At 46.2% G+C, this 19,163-nt stretch overlaps 1 protein-coding gene across 42 annotated transcripts in view; it reads left to right on the top strand.

Annotated features, from left to right (window-relative positions):
* The window catches only part of Tcf7l2 (transcription factor 7 like 2), a 187,957-nt gene that overhangs the window by 122,003 nt on the left and 46,791 nt on the right, over window positions 1-19,163 (top strand). The gene's annotated exons all lie outside the window — the stretch shown is intronic.

The raw sequence follows: 19,163 nt of genomic DNA, 5'->3' as shown, positions 1-19,163 counted from the left end.
CAGCAAAACCCCCCTCCCGCCTGTGCTCATTGTGGGGGATGGCCAGCGGGACATTCTCTGTTTGCAAAGCTTCTTTTCTTGTGAGTTTAAGTGAGCGTGTGGGTTTTCTCCAGCTGTTCCAGTGGTGTAAGTGTCCTACAGGACCCAGCTGTGTGCTTCCAAGGCCTCAGTGAGTTCACGTTCCCCGTCACTGGGGAGCACCCCGTAGTTCCACCCGACTTATCAGGCACGGACCAGACAGGGAGGGGATCCGAGGTCTGTTTCTGTGTTTGCCATTCCGTGGACTGAAGAGAGGCCACTGTGAGTGCTGGTCGTCTCGCTCTGTGCACTAGGTAGGAGACGCAGTGTGTGGAGGGGTCTTCTGAGCACTGTCGGTGGGGAGATGGCGATGCTGTCCCGCCCTGAGTGCAGGACTGGTGGGCCCACCCAGAACCCGCCACAGGCTGTATCCTTGGCTCTCATCTCAGCCGTGTCCATTTTCCCCATTCTTTGTGAGTCACATATTTTTCTTTGCATCCATGTGACAAAGGTCATCAGGAGAGAAGCCTTAGGCCTTAGGCCTCTGGTGTGTGGCATGTTGTCATTCACACAACCTACTGTTTTGCATCCTCCCCTTTTGTAAATCCCATAAGGTGGCAGGTTGGCTTTTAGTCAATTGGCCTTACGACTCTCCCGGTCAGGCCCCCAACATGAAGATGTGAGGTCAGGACCTGGGGCCGGTGTGTGCTTTCCACAGGTGGTTCTCATGCTGTCCTGTTGGCTGGCCTCTCTGGTGTGGCAGCTCTGTGGCAGTCCTGTCCTATTACTGATCCCTTCAATCATGTCAGAGAGGTCGGTATTCAGGATTTGGAAAGGGGGAACCATATCTCAGCCCAGACTCTGGTATCTAGTTAATTCATTTTTATTAAGGGCAGTTGTTATTATTACATGAGCAATGTGGAAGGTCCTAGTCTTTAATCTTTCCTCATCTGTGTGTCCGGTGAACCTTAACGGCATCAACTCCTGCTAGTTTAGCGAGAGACTATACAGGGAGACACATCCCCTTTCATGCTTCATCGATATGTTCCAGTTTTTCCTGTCATTTATTTCTCTGAAAGGCTACTTCAAACATTAAAAAAAAAAATCAGTAGTTAATTTTTCTTACCCCCAGTTTAGGAAGCATGGTGGTAGAATACAGTCCCCACGATGGCCGTCCTTCCTCATCAACGTCTGATCCCCTGTACTTGGGCTGACAATGAGGAAAGAGGTGACCTTTGGACAGCCACACAATTTTAACTTCTCAGAACCTTCTGCAGGGGGGCTGTGTTCCTCTGAGTGCCCCTCTGCCCCTGGCGAGGCCACTCTGAGTGAGCTCAAGTCAGCCTCGGTGGCCAGAGCCGTAGGAGACCAGAGTGGTTCCTGGGAAGGTCTACATTAGGCCCCTTTGTGCTCAGAGAGAAAGTTTCTGTTTCGGAAAAGCTAGTTCCTTTCAGAACCTTGGGTGGGGACAAGGAAGGAACAAAGGACACCAGAGAAAGAAGAAATGAGAGTCAAGGGGAGTGGGAAGAACTCTGGGGTAACTGAAGGACACATGGTCAGCCCACTGTTTTCATTTCCCAAGCCCCTGGTCACCCGGCCTGTCAAGCTTCTCTGGCCTCCCCCATGGCCACCCTGTCCTTGGTGGCAGCCGCTTAGGAGTTGGTGTGAGATGGCACTAGATTGAACTTGATCTACTGGGTGGGTCCAGCGGGACTGTGGAGGCTCTCGGTCAGTACTGCTCGGCCCTGCTCCTGCCCCCTGGGTTTCTGGTAGGCCCCTGTTTTGTCTGGTGCCAGGGTGACAGGTGAGAAGTCCTTCTTTCCCCTGGAAAATAAGAAAACTCTTAAGTAGAAAGTAGAAGAAACTTGTAACCACTCAGAGGGACGTCCAGGTCATTGGTTGTCACAGCCCTGTCTGTTGGACAAGTTTCTTTGCAGTTGCCAGTTTCACAAGAACCCATGAGAAAGGTGGGCCGAGGTGAGAGGGAGGCTGGCTTATGGCCTCTTTCATGGAACTCATAAATGTGTCATTCCAGAGGGGAGGTGCATCATCTCCTGCTCTGCCTCTTGGTGTGGACCGTGGTGTCTGCCATGGGCTTTGGCCCACACTGCATATGGATGTGTTTATGTTGGAGAGGACACCAGTTTCTCCTGGGTTGTGTCCTGCTTAGAACAGCAAAGTACACTCACACCAGGTTCAGTGGGTCTTGGATTGGCGTCTGCAGCTGTGTGCTTGTTGGATTTACACTCATTACATACACCCTCATTTACGGTTTGAGGACAAGGTTTCTTTTGAGATGTGGGATTAAAAAATAAAAATCATCATTTTAAGATATACCTTACAGTAAAAGTGACTTTTTCTTTTGCTTTACATTTCTATGAGTTTTCACATACGTTTGTGTAACTATGTCCTGCGCCATACACAGTGCACAGAACAGCAACACCTCCCTACACTCTGCTGTTTGGGCTGCCAGCTAGTCGGTTATGGACAATTCTTGCTGGGATTTTCCATGCCTCATTCTGAACTGTTCTTGCCTCTACGTCTGGAATGCTCTGGGCCACCTTGTGGATTTTGGAGAATTAGACCTCATTCTGCAATTAGCTTTGCTGATGGTGGCCAACTAAAAACATAATTAGTGAAGGTGATATGTGATTGCTGACCCTAGAGGCAGCAAGGGACGTGAAATGTGTTTTGGAGCACTCTGCTTTGAATTATCTAGATTATTCTTCAGAGATGCAGGGCAGGTCACCCGGGTTTGGGCATGGTGGCTACAACGATGATGGAATGTAATCTGTAGATTTTGTTGACCCAGCTTGGTTCTCCCAGGCTGTCCTCACTTGTCCCATCACTTAGATGAAACCAGGAGTTAGGAGATTAGGAGCACTGGAGTCGCTCTCCCAATCCTGGTGCATTCCATCCCCGCCCAGACTCTGGAACAAGCTGGCACGTGCTTGGGAGGCCAGAGTCTCCATTTCCCGGCCTGTTGATCAGAACTTGGGCCTTGCTAGAGAAAAGGGAAATGAAGGAATGTATGTTTGGGGGAGGATCCTACATGTGCGCTTATCATCCTCTTGGGAAATGATGAGAGGTGACCTGCAAGGTCCCCAGCTCAGAGTGTCACACTCAAGTGAACTGAAGATGATGCTTCTGCCATGCGTTTTGCTGTTCAAGGTAACAGCAGTCACACACATGTAAATTCTTGGGCAATCTAATCCCTGTCTTGGTAATTGCTTGGAGACCTGCCATTGCAGCCAATTGAGAAGTTAAGAGCGGTGACCCAGGCAGAGATTGTGGGGGTGGGGAGTTGTAGGGGAGGGGAGCAGAAGTGGCCTCCAGATCACGGTGGCAGCTCTCCTGCTTGCTTGGTGGCATCTAAATCACTAGGAAGCAGGAGAAAGCATTCTCACCCAGCTTTCCCACCTGGGCCCCGGGGCCTGCCTCGCCCTTGCTGGGCTGAGGGAATCTGGCATGTGGTGCAGGGAGAGCATCCCTGGTTACCTGGAGGAGGGACAGTTGATGATAGGAAACGGCCGTTGTCTGGCAACAGGTTTCTGTTGGGGGGTGTCCTCCCGGTGGGCGAAGAATGGCTCTCATTTAAAAACACACACACACACACACACACACATTAAATGAAGCTTCCCAAGCCCGGCCACCTAGCAGGACAGAGCTGCCCAGCGGTGGCCTTCTCCCCATACACAGAGCAGGTGTGACTGTGGGGTCTTGATTCTTTCAGAGGCGCCTCTAGAAGGCAGAATGCAAAATGATCAGCTCCACTCCGAACACATGCGCCATTTGTCTGATTGACATCGAAAACGTGATATCATTTCTACAAACACCCGCATGAGAAGGTGTTTTTTTGTTTTTGTTTTCTTTCTTATTTTGGTGACAGATTGCATGTTAGGGCACTAAAAGATGAAAGCACTAAATATTTGCTTTAGAAAAACACAGTGAAAGATTCTCTCATCCTACCAGCTGAAAACTGATGGGCTTAGAATTCCATTAACAAAAAAACGACTGTCTGCAGTTCGAGTTATTGCCACCCTCAGGGCGTGATTAGCAAGGTGGGTAGCAAATGAGGGTTGGTCAGTGGAGGGGTACTGGATTTTTTTTTTTTTTTTTTGAATGTGATTTGGAATGGAGCCATGGAGTTGCAGTTGAAATGTCCAGAGAAAGTCCTGCATTCTCTGAGACTTTTAAATGACACTGTCAATGGGTTTTCTTTCTCTCCATTTTGGTATTCCCTCTTTCAGAATTGGTGATGAAGTCATAGATCTTGTGAGTCCTTTTTTGAAAGGAAATATCTTCCCCCATGGAAAGTCAGTTACGGTTGGGGTCTGTGCAAGGGGACAGTTGGGAGCATGGGATCTGCACGCCAGGCGTTCAGCCTCAGTTTCACAGCTGCTGAGTGACAGCTTATGGAGCCAGCTCAGGCCTGAGTGTTCCATCTGCAAAACCCGGAAATTACTATACCTGCCTTCATTTATCAGGAGCACCTACAGCAGATGGAGTACCTGCAAACTGGCTGGCATCTGGACCTTTAATTCACCTCAGCGGGAGGAGAGAAACCTGAACCCTGTGCTGGTGGCTGTGGGTCAGGTTTAATGTTAATAGTGCCCTCCGTCTATTAAAACCCCTGGCTCTGTGGTCCCAGCTACTTGGGAGGCTGAGGCAGGAGGATCACTCGAGCCCCAGAGTTTGAGGACAACTTGGACAATACACGGAGACCTTTTCTCTTTAAAACAAAAAACAACCCAGTCTGTTATCCCTCAGCTGCTGGGTGAAGCTTGTCATAAGTTCTCTTATTTCACCCTTATAGCTCCACCACGAGGGAACCACGGATTATTCTAATTCTTCTTCTTCTTTTTCTGGGGGGGGGGGGTACTGGGGATTGAACTCGGGGGCACTCAAGCACTGAGCCACATCCCCAGCCCTATTTTGAGACAGGATCTCACCGAGTTGCTTAGTGCCTCACCATTGCTGAGGCTGGCTTTTAACTCACGATCCTCCTGTCTCAGCCTCCCAAGCCGCTGGGATTACAGATGTGTGCCACCGTGCGCGGATATTCTAATTATTCTTATAAAAAAAGAAAGTAGCTAATATTTACCGAGTGTTTACTGTGTACCAGGCTTTACTTCAGGAGGTTTTTGTCTTATCTGATAGCACCTATTTCAGAGAGGGGAAAACATGGCTGGCTTCCTCCCTCCCTCCCTTCTCTGTCCATGGCTCCACTGAGAGCAGTTGTTGGGACCAGGATGTGAAGCCTGGGGCTCTAAAAGTCTTCCAAAGCCAGAGATTCCCCCCCCCCCCCCCCGCTTGTTGTGCCACCCTGAGTTTGGGGGCATGTGAGTGGCCCAGCTGTGGGAGAAGTTCTGCGCACACGTGTGCTCCAGACCTCGGGTTCATGATCACTGGGGGACGTCCTGGTTACCGGAAGTTGTGGCTTCTGAGTCTCTCAGCAGTTGGCAATGTTGAATTTTGTTTTGTTTTGTGTGTGTGGTTTTGTTTTTTAAATAATTAGAAACAGTTCAACTCTTGTTACCACCCACAGCAAAAATCGCTTGGATCCCACAAATTATGAAAGAAAAAAAAAAATTGGGCCACTTGGTAGAACCACGAAAACTTAGAACTCAGAGCCCAGAGTCCACTTTGAGGGGCAGAGCTCCTGTGGGCAGATGCCTGGGACCCTGGACTTGCACTTCTCTCTTTGCCCAAATTCAGAACCAACCCATGTTCGGGGCAGTTGCCAGTGAAGGGGGTGGGGATTGCCATGCCCAAGATGGCTGTGGGGAGAGCTGTGCATTTTTTTGTACTTATTAATGGATGTCTCTTGTGTGAGTGGGTGTGAGTACTGAGAGGATGAGCATGTATTTGCAGTGTGTGGTCCTTGAGGGTGCATTCCGCGGCCCATGGTGGTGGCTCAGTGAGGAGGAGGGGGAGGGGAAGGGGGAGGGCAGGGGAGGAGGAGGCCTTGCAGTGCCACAGCCATTCCCATTGTGTGGATTGAATCACTGAGGCAGGAGCAAGCCTGGTCTCTTTTGACCTAGTGGCTGGGTTTTGGTTTCCTAGGACTGTGCTCTGATGCCCAAAGTGGCCCCCACTGGTGTGCTGATAAAATCAGAGCCCTTACTTGTGACTCCCTCACCCTTGCTCCTCTGAAAACTGAGGATGGCTAGGATCTGAGTTGGATACCTCTGGTCAAGCCAGATGTGCTGACCCTGCGACAGCCCCCTCCCCACCCAGTTGTTGCAAGGCTGAAAGTGGTCACATGAGCACAGAGGTCTGGGAGTCTGTGGGGCGCGTCTGGTCTGGGGAGGGACATGGCGCTGGAGGTGCTGCTGGCTGCGGCCCATTTCCAGCCACCCCGCTTTTGACTTTTCTGAGATGCTTCCCAGGCAGCCTCCTCTTGCCATCCTGACTTGTTTAAATTTATGGGTTGTTGGCAAGCAATTTTTTGATGCTATTCTTCTCATAGCCAGAGGCCAAGATCCCTTGTGGAGCAGTGCCTGAACTTAATAGATGTCATCTGGACCCTGGGGAGGGGCGCTGTGCAGCTCTGGGGGGAGAGCCTCAGAAGTGAGATTTACCCCTCCCACATCTGCCAGCCTCCTGTCCTTCCCTTTCAGGGTAATTGGAGGGATTTTTTTTTTTTTTTTTTTCCGGGGTGGGGAGGACGCTGTGTACCACAGTGTTGTTTACCATACCCTACTTCCAGGACAGAAGAATACAGTGCCCCAGTGGTCTTGCAGGTGGCCGAAAATGTAGGTGCGAGCTTCCAGTGGAGCTGGATCTGGAATGTCTCCGCACCACTAGGCTTTCCCCTGGTTGCTTGCTGGGTGACCCTCTGATTCCTTGTTCCGCTTCTCTGACTGGCTGGGGCCTGGTTCCTAGACGAGATGCTCTGGCAAGCAAGATGGCATCATCTCATGAGCTTGGCAGATGAGGAGTGAAGGGACACTCAAGGTGTGATGCGAAGCGGGCCACAGTTGGGTCCTCTGACCCTGCTTCTCCATCTGACTTCTGACTGGTCACCTCCCGCAGTGTTGGCAAGAGCCTCGGAATAGGAGGGAAAGGCAGGGGGAGCAAGATCACGAAAATAAATCACAAAGGCCATGAACTTGACCGTACAGGTATGTAGGTTCTCTTGGCCATTTCTAGAAAGAAGTTATGTAAGTACGCCTGCGGACCTGGCCCGTTGCTCCTCTGCTGGGGAAAGGGCGTGAGCAGAAGAGAGCCTTCTAGCTGGAAGTCGTGAACTGTATCCTGCTGCTAGTGGGTCTCCCACAGAGGCCTGCCCTTCTGTGAGGCAGTCCCCAGAAGGAACTACCTGCAGAGCTTCTGGTTTCAGACCTCTCTCCATGGTGGTGTGAGTGAGTTGGTTTTGAGGCTGCCAAGGAAAGCCATTAGTAATTCATTAAGTCCCAGATTTGAAGTCTGCAAATAGACATTTCAGTGAAATTGACACAGGTGCCTTAACACAGGCTGGGAATCCTGACCTGGAGTTTATATATCCTTTTTATATTAAAAACAAAATCTAAGTTGTCCTATTAGTAGACACCTATCTTCTACATATTTAAGACAGTCTTATAAAGAGGACATTGTTCAAATGTGGGATCTGGGATGGTCGGACAAAATGGGTCTGTGGCTAATTCCGCCTTCAAAGTTTGGGAGTTCCCCTGGATAGGGTTCCGCACACAGCCTGATGCTGTGAGGCCCATTTCTCTGCCTCTGTACTCTGTGCTTCTGCTTGGCCACCAGTGTCCCTTTGGTCCTATCCCCTACCCCCCTAGGGTTTCTCACTGCATTCTTGCATTCTTGCTCTTTCAACATCAAGTTTTTGCTCTGTCCCTCTTCCTATCCGGAGATCTATCATACATACCTGACTGCCAGAAGCATCCCATCCAGGTTGCCGGCAGCTCAGGGTCTTTGCACATTCCAGCCTCTTAGAGTTTAGAAAGAGAGAACAAAATAATTTAAGAAGCGTTGTGAATTAGAGCTATTCAGCATGGAGTCCCTTAGAATTTAGGCAGTACCTGTTTGTAATTAGAATCCTGATTTGTTAATAAAAGTTTCCCGTCTCCAGGATTGGGGGGGAAAAAAAAAAGATTGTCTAGGGTGATTAACTGGGACTGTCTTCTGGTTACGTAGATAGCTGGGAGATAGCAATAAACTGAATGTTACCTAATAGGTAAGGTCATTGTGCAAGTGGGCTGAGATATTCCCTTGGGCCTGAGCTTCTGTTGCAGGACAAGTAGAATAACTTGGTGACCAGGCAAGTGGACATGTCTGAATGAAATATAAATGTTAATGCACACAGTCCCTGGAGCAGCTGTCCCTGGCCAGGGCCATTTCTTCACTATGGTTGAGGTGGGTGGGTGGGTTGGTAGAATCAGTTTCCAAATCTGGAAAATCTGAGAATTGACTCTGCCCTGCCCCTCCTCAGTTTTTCTCTCCAACCCTGGGAAACTGAGGCTCAGGGAGAGCGGAGTGCTATGTTGAGACCCTGCGGTTGCATAGCCACATAGCAAGAGCTTCAAGATGAGAACCTGGACCTCTTAGTTTTTCTCTTCCATTGGTTTTTCTCTGCCACTCCTGGTGTAAGGCAGAGTTTAATTTTGTAAACTATTCATGTTAAGTGCCATTAATTTTAAGCTCTTTCTTGGATTAGAGTGTGAAATTCAGTGCGCTCAGTATGAATTCACTTATTTTCCACTTGAAATCCTGATTTTTCTCGGGTGCCCTGGGTGTTGATGTGATCTGGAGGCTCGTGGTGACACTGAGGAGGATTACCATGGTCATCTCCACTGCAGGAGCTGGTCCTCAGACGTAAAGAGTACTGGGAACTTTTCAAGCAATGACTGTGCTTTTAGTGATATACAGAAAACCCAACCATAATCATTGAAATTCGTATTTTGAAGGATAAACTTGTACCCCATCTTTGGCAAGGAATTTTGTCTCTTACCCACCATCTTCTTTCCCAGAGGACTGGTATCTGGGGATGCTTTTACAGTGTTGCTCTCTGGGCTTTTGTTAACAATGCCAACATAGAAACGTGTGAAAACGATCCTTGGAGAACAGGTTTGATACCGACACTGTATGTGATAAAGCTCTGGATCACCACTACTTGAAGTCAGAGCAGTCCTGACAGAGGTGACCACAATGAGAACAGGTACAAGAATTCATCTAATATTGCACTTTCAAAAAACAAAAACAAAAAAACTAAGAGCTCTGGTCTGCTGCTAGCAGTCAGTCCCAGGTCCTGTAACCAGGAAACAAGCTTGTGCCCTGGGTTGAGTTCAGCAAGTTTGTTTTGACTTGCAGCCCGAGATGGGAGCAGGCGCTCATTATGTAATGCTAAACTGGGCCTGGAATGACAGCTGGGCTGGGCCTGCCAAAGCCTGAAGAGTTGGTCAGGAATGGGCTGTGTTTAGGATGACTAGTCCCACTTGGCAGGGTGAAGGGGTGGGCGGATGTCCCTCTGAGGAGGGAGGGATGACTTCTCTCTCCAGTCTTAGTGCTTCGTATAAACTTTGCAGTCCCCCACCCCAAACAAACACACTGGAGCCTTATTGACCAGCTAGAGCTCTCGGGGGCTTTGGACTCTTACTCCAACCTTGAAAGGCATGGTCGGACATCAGGGTGTTTCACTTCCAACTGGGGTAGTAGCAAGGCTTTCCATCACATGATAGAAAGTAGCCTCCATTGGTCAAGTGTTGCTGGCCTGGGTACTTAGTAATTAAAACAGTTCTACAAAATAAATATTAGATTTCTTAATAAAAATAGCAGTGAACCCCAATAAAAATTTTAAAGAAAGAGGTGGCTTCCTTTCCTAATAAAGTGTCACTTAGGACCGTCTGTTGGCCTTTTGGGTCTTTACTTGAGAGCCTTTCTCTCCTTTGCCCCCGTCCCACTCCCCACTAGAATGTTTCCCTTGGCTCTTCTTGGGGAACAAAAGCGTGCCGTTTTTATGTAGATATCTTTAGTTGGAGGTAAAAATAATCAGGAACCATGTTTGCACAACCATCCCTGAACATCGTGTGGTCCCCCCAACCCAGGAAAAGTTCATTTGGTGGGGACGGTGGAGCCCCCAGCCTCTGCCCTGCCCGAGGTGAAGTGGGGAATTGCTTTTGTCCCTTCTCTGATGAATGGATGCAAAGTGTTCACTGAACCTGGAAACACCTCCTTTTATGCCCAGTGCCCCCCTAACACAGGCTGTTAAACTTGGGGCAATCGCTCATGGTGGGGGATTGAATGGGGCCATTGTGGGGGGGAGGGGCTCACACTGAAGCCATTGTGAGCATAGAGATGCCATTGTTTTCTAAGTATTAAGAAAGGAGTAAGACTCTGGGGACCTCCAGGCATCAGTGTGCCCGGACACTGCAGTGTCTGCATGCCTGGCCTTTTCGATATCCTTAGGTTGGGCCCGGTCCGCCTGGACAGGAAGCGCATGCAGCGCCCCCTGCAGGACAGACGTGGCGTTCCCTGCGAGCGGGGCTTTTCCTGCCTCTCCACAGGCCCGGCGCTCTCCTCCTTCCCAAGCCTGCCCGCCTTGGTCCCAGCCATCATTTCTGCAGGGAGGTTGCTGTTTTCCTCCAGGCATCAGAGTTCAAAACATTTAAAAATCACTTCTTCCACGTTAGGAATAACAAACTCCCCTCATTCCCTGCTGGTGACTTTTTCATTTAACTTCCCTTTTGCCATATGGTCCTTCAGAGGCACTTCTGATCTTAATTACAGCATTCAGCCTTTGTTTATTTAAAAATCAGAAGGCAGATAGGCTATTGAGGGTTTATCTATACTAATTGTGCCGCTATACTTGCCAACTGTCCCTTCAGTTAGCAAAGGGAACCGCTACAATCCCTGCCCCTGCAGTGTGTACACACACACACACAAACACGCACCCACGTGCGCGCGCACACACACACACACACGCCTAATGTTACGTGTTAAGCAGAGGCAGGACTATTTTATTTTTTATTTTTTTAAGGTTCAGAATTGCTGTGCAGGCATTTTCCACCCTAGATTTCTACCATGGAGTGAGTCTTGACTTGAAGGACTGGGAGGAACAAGGCTAGGGTCAGAAGACTCGAGTACAAACTCTGACCCTGGATAAGTTAGACCCCCTAACCCCAGGAGCCTCAGTTTTGCCATCTGTAAAATAGAGCCAGTGGTATCAACATCCCAGGAATGATGATGTGTTAGGTATCCTTGCAGAGGGCCGTGTGAGGTTCAAGGGCATAAACTAAAGCTCCCACCCAGCCTTCGGAAACAAAAGAGGGTTAGATACACTGGCATGGACTGTCTTTTGAAAGAATGTGTGTAGCTCATTTTGCTTCTACCTGGGTCTTTCTGATACTTTTTACTATCCTAATTAAACCATGGTGTAGATCAGAGTATATATTTTTATAGAGTTTTAAAAAGTGACTCTTCCTTGAAGATTACAACAAATCATTTCACACAGAAAATAGCTTTTCTATGCTTACATTTTGAAAATCCCTAACTTGTTGATGGCAATCAAGAGGCATGTTTAGAAAACGTTAAAAATGTTAGTCAGCCTCATCTTAACAAGCATGGTAATTCTTGGCTTCTTCCTCTGAATTTAAGAAGCTCTTCTCTTAGAGAAATCAATTCTTATAGAGCTGGATCAGATTAAAAATATTTTTAATATTTTTTAGGAAGTAGTAGCTTTTTAGATAATAAAATGAATATTTGTTAGTTATATATAGTAGGTTCGAATACCTTTTTTCATTAACTCATCACAGTCTGAATAGCTTTTTAATAATTTTGGGAACTATACTTGAAGAATTTCTGATTCTAGCATTTTCTTTGAGATATTTTGAGATTGTCTACTGAGTCTTTTTTTCTTTAAAGATGTTTTCCCAAAAATGTCCCCCCTACCGTAAGTATCCTAATAGTAGTAGTGTTTTGATATGTATATTTGCAGCCCACATTTATTGTGCACTTTCCCAATGCTTAATTGGTTCTGTGTGTTTACACTTAGGACATAGCACTAACTTACCATATAATATATACACATCTTTGGTAGAGGTAGCACTGGCTCGAAATTATAGGGGAGGACCAAGTAGATTCTTGACCCTTACATCTATATATTTTACCTAATTTATAGTTGGAAAAGCAGCTAAAAAAGTTAAAGAGTTCGATCCAATAATTTGACATGTCATTTTTTAAAGCCCTAGAATCAAATATGGAAGTACCAGAAAGCCTGTAGTAAGCATTGGGTCAAAGAGGAGAAATCCAAATTAACATGTTAATTGGTATTCGTGCTTACTCCCTGAGTGCTAGGAACGTTTCTGTCCCAATCATAGACTAATTTGGCCAACTGCGTGGGTCACACAAAATTAACCAGAAGCTCTCTAAGTTTCGGGTGGTATCAAAATAAGGGCACCTGATCACTAACCCCAGGTTCCCCAAGTCCGTAATGTCCTAATCTGTGAAAGCAGCAGTTCGTGGTTAGGTGGTTTGATAGTATAATTTAGTATTTGAGATTCTTTTAAAAAAAAAATGTGGGAATTAAAATTTGTGCTTCTACTCTAGCATGTAAGTGAAACAAGCTTTTCAGTTCTATTTTCTAGGGAACAGAAGAATCAAAGTGAGTTGAAAACGAGGCTGAGTAGTCATGGAACTGGTTTCGGTTCTCTGTTAGTTGACTTTAAGTAAATGACACCATCCAGGTACTCTGGGAGGTTCCATGTGAGCTCGTTGACAGTCCTAAGTAGTTGAGTCCCTTTCAGGCTCTCTGCAGGCAGAGCCTTCTTCATTTGGGTCACTGATATAATAACCCTAAAACCAGAACAGTGCCAGGGTGTAATAGTTGCTGAATAAGTACGAATAGAATCAGGGAATGATGTCCTGGTGCTCTTGGGAGAGGATGCGGGAAGGTTCCACTGTGTGCACCACACAGGGTCCCATTAGTCCTCCTCTTCCTCCTATTCGTTAGCTCAAAGTCCCGACCAACCAGCCTAGGGTCAGTTCTTCCAGATCCTGCAGGGTTGTTTTTCTGTCTATCAAGCGGGTTGTCATGTGAGGCTTTATTTGATTAGGAGAAGTAGAAGTAGAGTCTCTCTTAAACTTCCTTGAAGAGACGTGCTAGACAAAAACAAGACGGTTTTGAAAAAATAACACTGCAGTCCAGCCTGCGAGGATGCTTGGTTGCGTTTGGAACCAGCCTCACCGTCTGCTCTGGGCGTGCGATTGCCACATGCTTTCCTCCTGGGCCTGGGCCGAGCGCGTCCCTGGCTCCACACTGGCAGCGCTCTCCCCAAGTGCGCCAGTGGGCGTGGCTGTGGCAAGGCATGACATAATTTGATTTTACTTGATTATTCACTGGTTGTGCCCATCATGTTAGCCTCTGGGTGTGTTTACAAGGACTTGGGAAAGAGGTAGAGGCTGTCATGTGTATAAAGGCTGCTTTGTCATCCTGAGAGTCAGGCATGTTCACACACGTGCATGCACGCTCACGCACGTGTGCACACACCCCGTTCTTCCCTGGCATTGAGTACCAGTCCTGGACCTTGGTGAAATCTCCCTCCAGCCAGTGTCTGACCAGGGTCAGAAGGAACCTGCCATCCAAAAAGCCCCCTCCCCTTAGTCCTGGAATTCCCTGTGGCAGTCTGGGGCGTGGGCATGCGTGTGTCTGATTTCCCTGAGAACACACACATGTCACAGTCTGCAGGCTTGCTCAGTAGAGTGTAAGCCAGCTTGCTGCATTTGGTGACTCTCCTGGCGGCCTTCCTGAACTTCCTGTGAAACACAACTGCTCAAAGTCCACAAAACGAAAACCAAGGAATTTCAGAATGTGGACCATCTTTTTGTGCTGTCCCCTTGACGCTGGCCTTTGGCAGAGTGTGCTGCTTCTCCACTGGGGAGCAGTGATGCATTCTAAGCATCCGAGGCAGGAAGGGCAGGTGAATTTGACCGGTATTCACATGTTCAGGTCCCTTCCTTATAGGAAGTAGAAGTGTTTCCCCTTCCTGCATTCCGTTTGTCATGGCTGTTCCTCCTTCCCCTTGCAGTTCACTTGTGAATTTTAAGTCTTGGTTCAGGCAGAATCACAGTGACCTGAAAAGTACATGTCCTTGTTTTTGTCATAGTGCTGCAGCCGTTGCAGCAATACTTAATTAGAGGCCTTGTGAGTGACAGGAGTCTTTTGGTTCAATAACCAACAACCAGCCCCAAACACTGGCCATCCAGGTCAGGGAAATCCAGGCAGCCTGCAGGTGCCTAAATGTCCCTTCTTGCATGGAGATGCACAGTAATAGTCCTGATTCACATATTCCCCCCCTCTGCCCATCAGCATGCTATTTTGCAGTACTTTCCTATTAACATCAGGTCAACAAACTTCTAAAGCAACTTGATGACATTATTTAATCTTCCCTCCCCTCCATACTTGATTGACTGGTCAGTGGCATCCCAGGGCCTGAGCCTGCCCACTCCCCAGGAGGGCTGGCCTGGGCAGGCTGCACTGCCTGGTGGGTGAGTTCCCTTGAGGGATCCTCTGCGTGGCCAGCATCTTCATCCTGAAGAAGGTGTGGGACATTTCCTGGAGCAGCCATTTATTTACCCACTTTAGAAACTGCAACTCCCTGGCCTTTTCTCAGACTTCTCTAAAGCCCCGGACCTCTGTGGCTTCTCTCCTTTACCACCAGCATTTAAAGAAATTAAGTTAATTCCTTTGTTCCTCACTAGAGATCAGTGTCATTGTGGATCTCACAAACAAAAGGATTTTTGTGTTAGATGGCCCAAAGATTTTTTTTTTTTTTTTTTTTTTTTTTTAAAGAGGGAGAGGGGAACTAAGCATTTGAGTCAGATGAGTCTAAAAACCAGCCTCCTCAGAATCAGCTGTGAAGCCAGCCAGCTACCTTCAAACTTCCCACTACATTTCTGCTTTTCAAAACCTAGGCTGAGACCAGCAAGGTGTGTTTAGTCTGACATTGGTTGTCACAGGTCAAACATGGCCTTGTGGTTGTTAAAATCTTAAGAATGCCCTGTGTAATCCTAGGAGTTTTGAGAAGGAAATCCTGGAATTGCTTCACGTGGTAATGTCTTATTTATCAACAGCATCCCCAGCTGAGCTCTTGGCTAATATGTTTGCTGTGGCACAATTGTTTCTGTTTAATCAGAAATGCTTATCAGGAGGTTATGTGGTTGGGGAAAATGGCAATCCATTTTGTAGCATTTTCCCAAAAAGCATTTCCAGGATTTTTCTAATACTAGATAGATTATGTTTGGACAAGTCCAGTTGATACTCTTTGGCATCCTGAAGAGAAGCCCTGACTCATTGGTCCTTAGCAGACAATACCTCTCTTGAGAGCTTGTAGGCCCCTGGTGCAGGCAGTGGTGTGTGGTCGTGGGAGAAGTCGGAGCATTAGCAGGTCTGTTTTTTTCCTGCAGCGTGGAGTTTTGTCATTTCTAATGATGACAATCCATCAGTCCACACAGTTCAAAATGAAGATAAATTGAATTAATATATGTGAGTTAAATGACTCATTGATATAATTATACTGTGAAGATTTCTTTAGTGTAACCTAACACATTTAGTAGTGTTAATTCCAACGGCTTTGCATGGGAGCATTTAATTTCATAAGCAAACAGAATAATTTATTAATTCTCAAAAAGCTATTTCAAAGGCCTCGACTCAGAAAGAATATGCATTTAACGGTGGCATTAGTATGCATTGGCTTATCAAATTGGAAACTGTTAAGAATTTCCTTCTTTTCAATCCCAACTTTTATTGGTACGTATGTGCCCAATTCAATCTTGTATCGAAATGAAAGTAGGAAACAGTTTCTGTCCAGTAAATCTTAATAAGTTATTGAAAATTGAAGAGCACTGAATAATAAAGCAGTTCTAATTGCAGTTAAAACTGTATTGGCGGCAGATATGCCTGAACAAGGACGATGAAACGGTCAAGGAAAAGCATCGGATGGCAGAATCGAAGAAGGGCAGAATTATACAATATTTTGTGAAATGGAGGCATGCTGTGTATACCCATTTTTTGCTGAAAAGCATGTTTTCTCTCATGTCAGAAATGATCACAGGAATCCTTTTAATATTCATTTAAATAGTTTTTAATTGGCTTCAGAGAGTTTAAAGTTCAGCATGAAGGTGAGATCTAAGCTTACTAATTAGATCGAATGCAGTTCGACTTAAAGAGCAGATGCGATAATTAAAGAATTTCATACCAAATATACGTTTTGAAAACATTCCCTTCCCATCCTTGAGGTGAAGTCTCTTCCATTCTTACAGAACCATGGCAAAACCTTGCGTCGCCTGCTGGAGAGTGACGGTCAGATCTGCAGCGCAAACCTCTCCTGTGTTTGTCCTTAGCTGACATTCTGTGTTCTGGTTATTCTCCATTTTTCCTCCATCCAAGTAGGATTTGACTTGCCTGGGACGTTAGGATGAACACAAGTTGTTGTGTCTTGTGTTTTCCCCCCACCAGGTTGTTTGATGCTGTTGAGATGGAAGGCTGAAGTAGACGGGGGCACTTAGGCAGTGAAGGGTTTTTCTTTGTAAATAATAGATCAAGAGCACTGGATGGGTATCTAATGGAGCTGTGTGCGGCCTCCGTTTCAAGGACAGCGCGCGGTTTTAAAAACCACAACCACCGACCATCCCGCCCGCAACCTGTGGTCAGTTCTGTGAACGTGTGTGTGTGTGTGTGTGTGTGTGTGTGTCTGCACCTGTGAGTCCTTCCTGCCCTGCCCCTGGGAATGGTTTGCTTGGGTACCGTATTTTGCTTCCTGAGCTAAAGCTAAACTGTATTAAACTGTGTGATCTCTCTGCACCTATAGCTCCCTCCTGTCTTTTGTGCTGCGGAATGACTTCAGCACGTCGGGTCTGTTCACTAAAATGTTTGAGAGAGCCTGCCTGATCATGGTACGTGCTCTACCATGAACACACAGATACCCGGAGCTGACATTAATGCAGAAATTAGTTTGTCAGCAGCAGAAAAATCATCTTGGTTAAGTCATGTTAAAAATTTGGTGAAAATCTTGATTTGCCACTCACTACTCCTTCTCATTTGGAGTTTACACATTTGCTGTTTTGTGCCCATATTTGCATGTCAGGGTGATTTCCTACAGTTGTTAAAAGCCTCATGTTGCTTTGTTCCCCCTGAATTTGAATTATTTTATTACTTAGGTTCTAAATATTATATGTAATTGATATTTTCCCTTGCATTGTGAAAGTCCAAACATGCCCCAGTATCTTTAATGTTTAGTCTGTCAGAAGCATAATTGGAAATAGAAAAGTAAACATTAAATGTTGGATGTCAAGTAGGAGTCTTTGTAAATATAATGGACATAAAAATACAGAGTAAATCTGGAGAGCCTTTGCTTAGTTCCCCAATAGTTGTTTATAAATTATGAGGTGGTAAAAATTGAAACAGCTCTGTTGTCTCTTTTTTTCCCTCCCTACATGCACCCGACTCATTTGGGCCCTCTTTAGAGAGTTAAAATAATTTTAAAGAGTTAAAATAATTTCTTTATTAAACCATTTTCCACAGAAATAAGAGATCTAGGTAAATACGTCGGAAACCAAACATTTTTATTACATACAAACTATATGTTGAAAAGCAGTGCTCCTAACACGCTGCTTCCTTGAAAGAAAATCATTAATCTTCTTAAATGCAAGTGTAAAGTTGATCCAGTTTAGCCTTCTTGTCTATAAATTGTTGATTATTGGTTTTGAAGGAGAACGTACATATGGGTGTGTTTTGAATTTTAACTGAAATCATAGATGTACAGCGTGTTCATTGCCGTCAAATCACAAGCAGAGAGAACCCATTTGAAACAATTTTTTAAAGCATTCCTGTCAGGGCATTATTTAAGGGGAATGATAAGTTTCAGATTTTAGGTTTTAGAAAGTTGAGGTTGGCTGTACTTCAAATCCACAATTTAACTGCTTTGAAAAAAAAAAGGGCTTTGCTTGTCTTCGGGGGGAAACAAATAACTTAGGGGACATCAGTTCATTCTTTTACAGTCTTTCATCCCTAAGTAGAACAAATTGTTTCTTTTATTAATGTGGTACTTGCACTATGCCAGCAGTTCTTAGGGGAAAATGATCAGGAAGATGTGTTTGCCTCTCACATGCTGCAACCTGAAATATGTTACTACCTTCCTTGAAGGGACTTTCTTCCCCCTCTCTCTCTCCCTCTCTCTTCTCCTCCCAACAAATCTAGCTAACGTAATAGAAATTACAGAAAAGGATACAATGAGATTTCGTTCCCTTGTCTCGCAGCATGTTGTGGTTGGCTAGGAGAACTCAAGGTACTGGAATATGATTATCCCTATTTAAGGGGGGAAAAATGATATAATTTGTCATCTTACCAGTTCTCGGCTCTTTGTGGCGTGCGCTTAGTCAATGCCGGGAAAGCGGCGGTCTGACAGCTAATAGATATCTCTGCCCTCGATTGTTCAGACATTTTTTGTCTTTTGTGACATTGAAGAAAAGACAAGGAAGGGAATGGAGGCAACTAAAAAATGTCAAAAGATCAAAAAATCAATGGGCCGCAGGAATGCGATCTGTTTACCAGGGTGTAGCTGCTCTTTCTGCTCTGCCAGGAGTCCAAGGCGGCGTCCAGGCCAGCCACCGAAGTCACATCGCCTCCTCCCTGGGAGACGCCACGCAGCACACAAAGCGGACACATTAGCTGGCTCTCCCACCACACCTGCCCCCGCCCCCAAGATAAAATAAATTAAAAAAGCTTTTCTCCTAAGACTACAAAAATCGAATATTTTGGTATTGCCTTTTGCTGTTTCCCACCACTCCCAGCTTGGCCAGACTCAGCCCAGATGGGTCAGGAGCTTTCCCAGTGTTCTTTTGGTTTATCTGGACAGGAGCAAATACTTGACAATTTTGTTATTTATCTGTATGATTTTGGAGGGAAAAAGTCCATAAGGATGCAATGGGTGGCGGTCAGGTAGCTCTCGTGGGGCAGGTGAACTGTGGACAGGCTTACCCACAACATCTTGGGGTAGTCAGTGGGGGAAGTCGGGATTTTATTTGGAGACTTGCTTCTTTAGAGAAGAGACATGGATAGCAAGACATTTTCAGTTTTACAGCGAGGTGTACAGTTGGTTGCTTTCCAAAAAGACCCTTTGAGTTTTGTACTATAGACACGGGTT

This window comes from Marmota flaviventris, chromosome 4, assembly GCF_047511675.1.
Source record: "Marmota flaviventris isolate mMarFla1 chromosome 4, mMarFla1.hap1, whole genome shotgun sequence".
NCBI lineage: Eukaryota > Metazoa > Chordata > Mammalia > Rodentia > Sciuridae > Marmota > Marmota flaviventris.
This window is presented reverse-complemented; position numbering and strand designations above follow the sequence as displayed.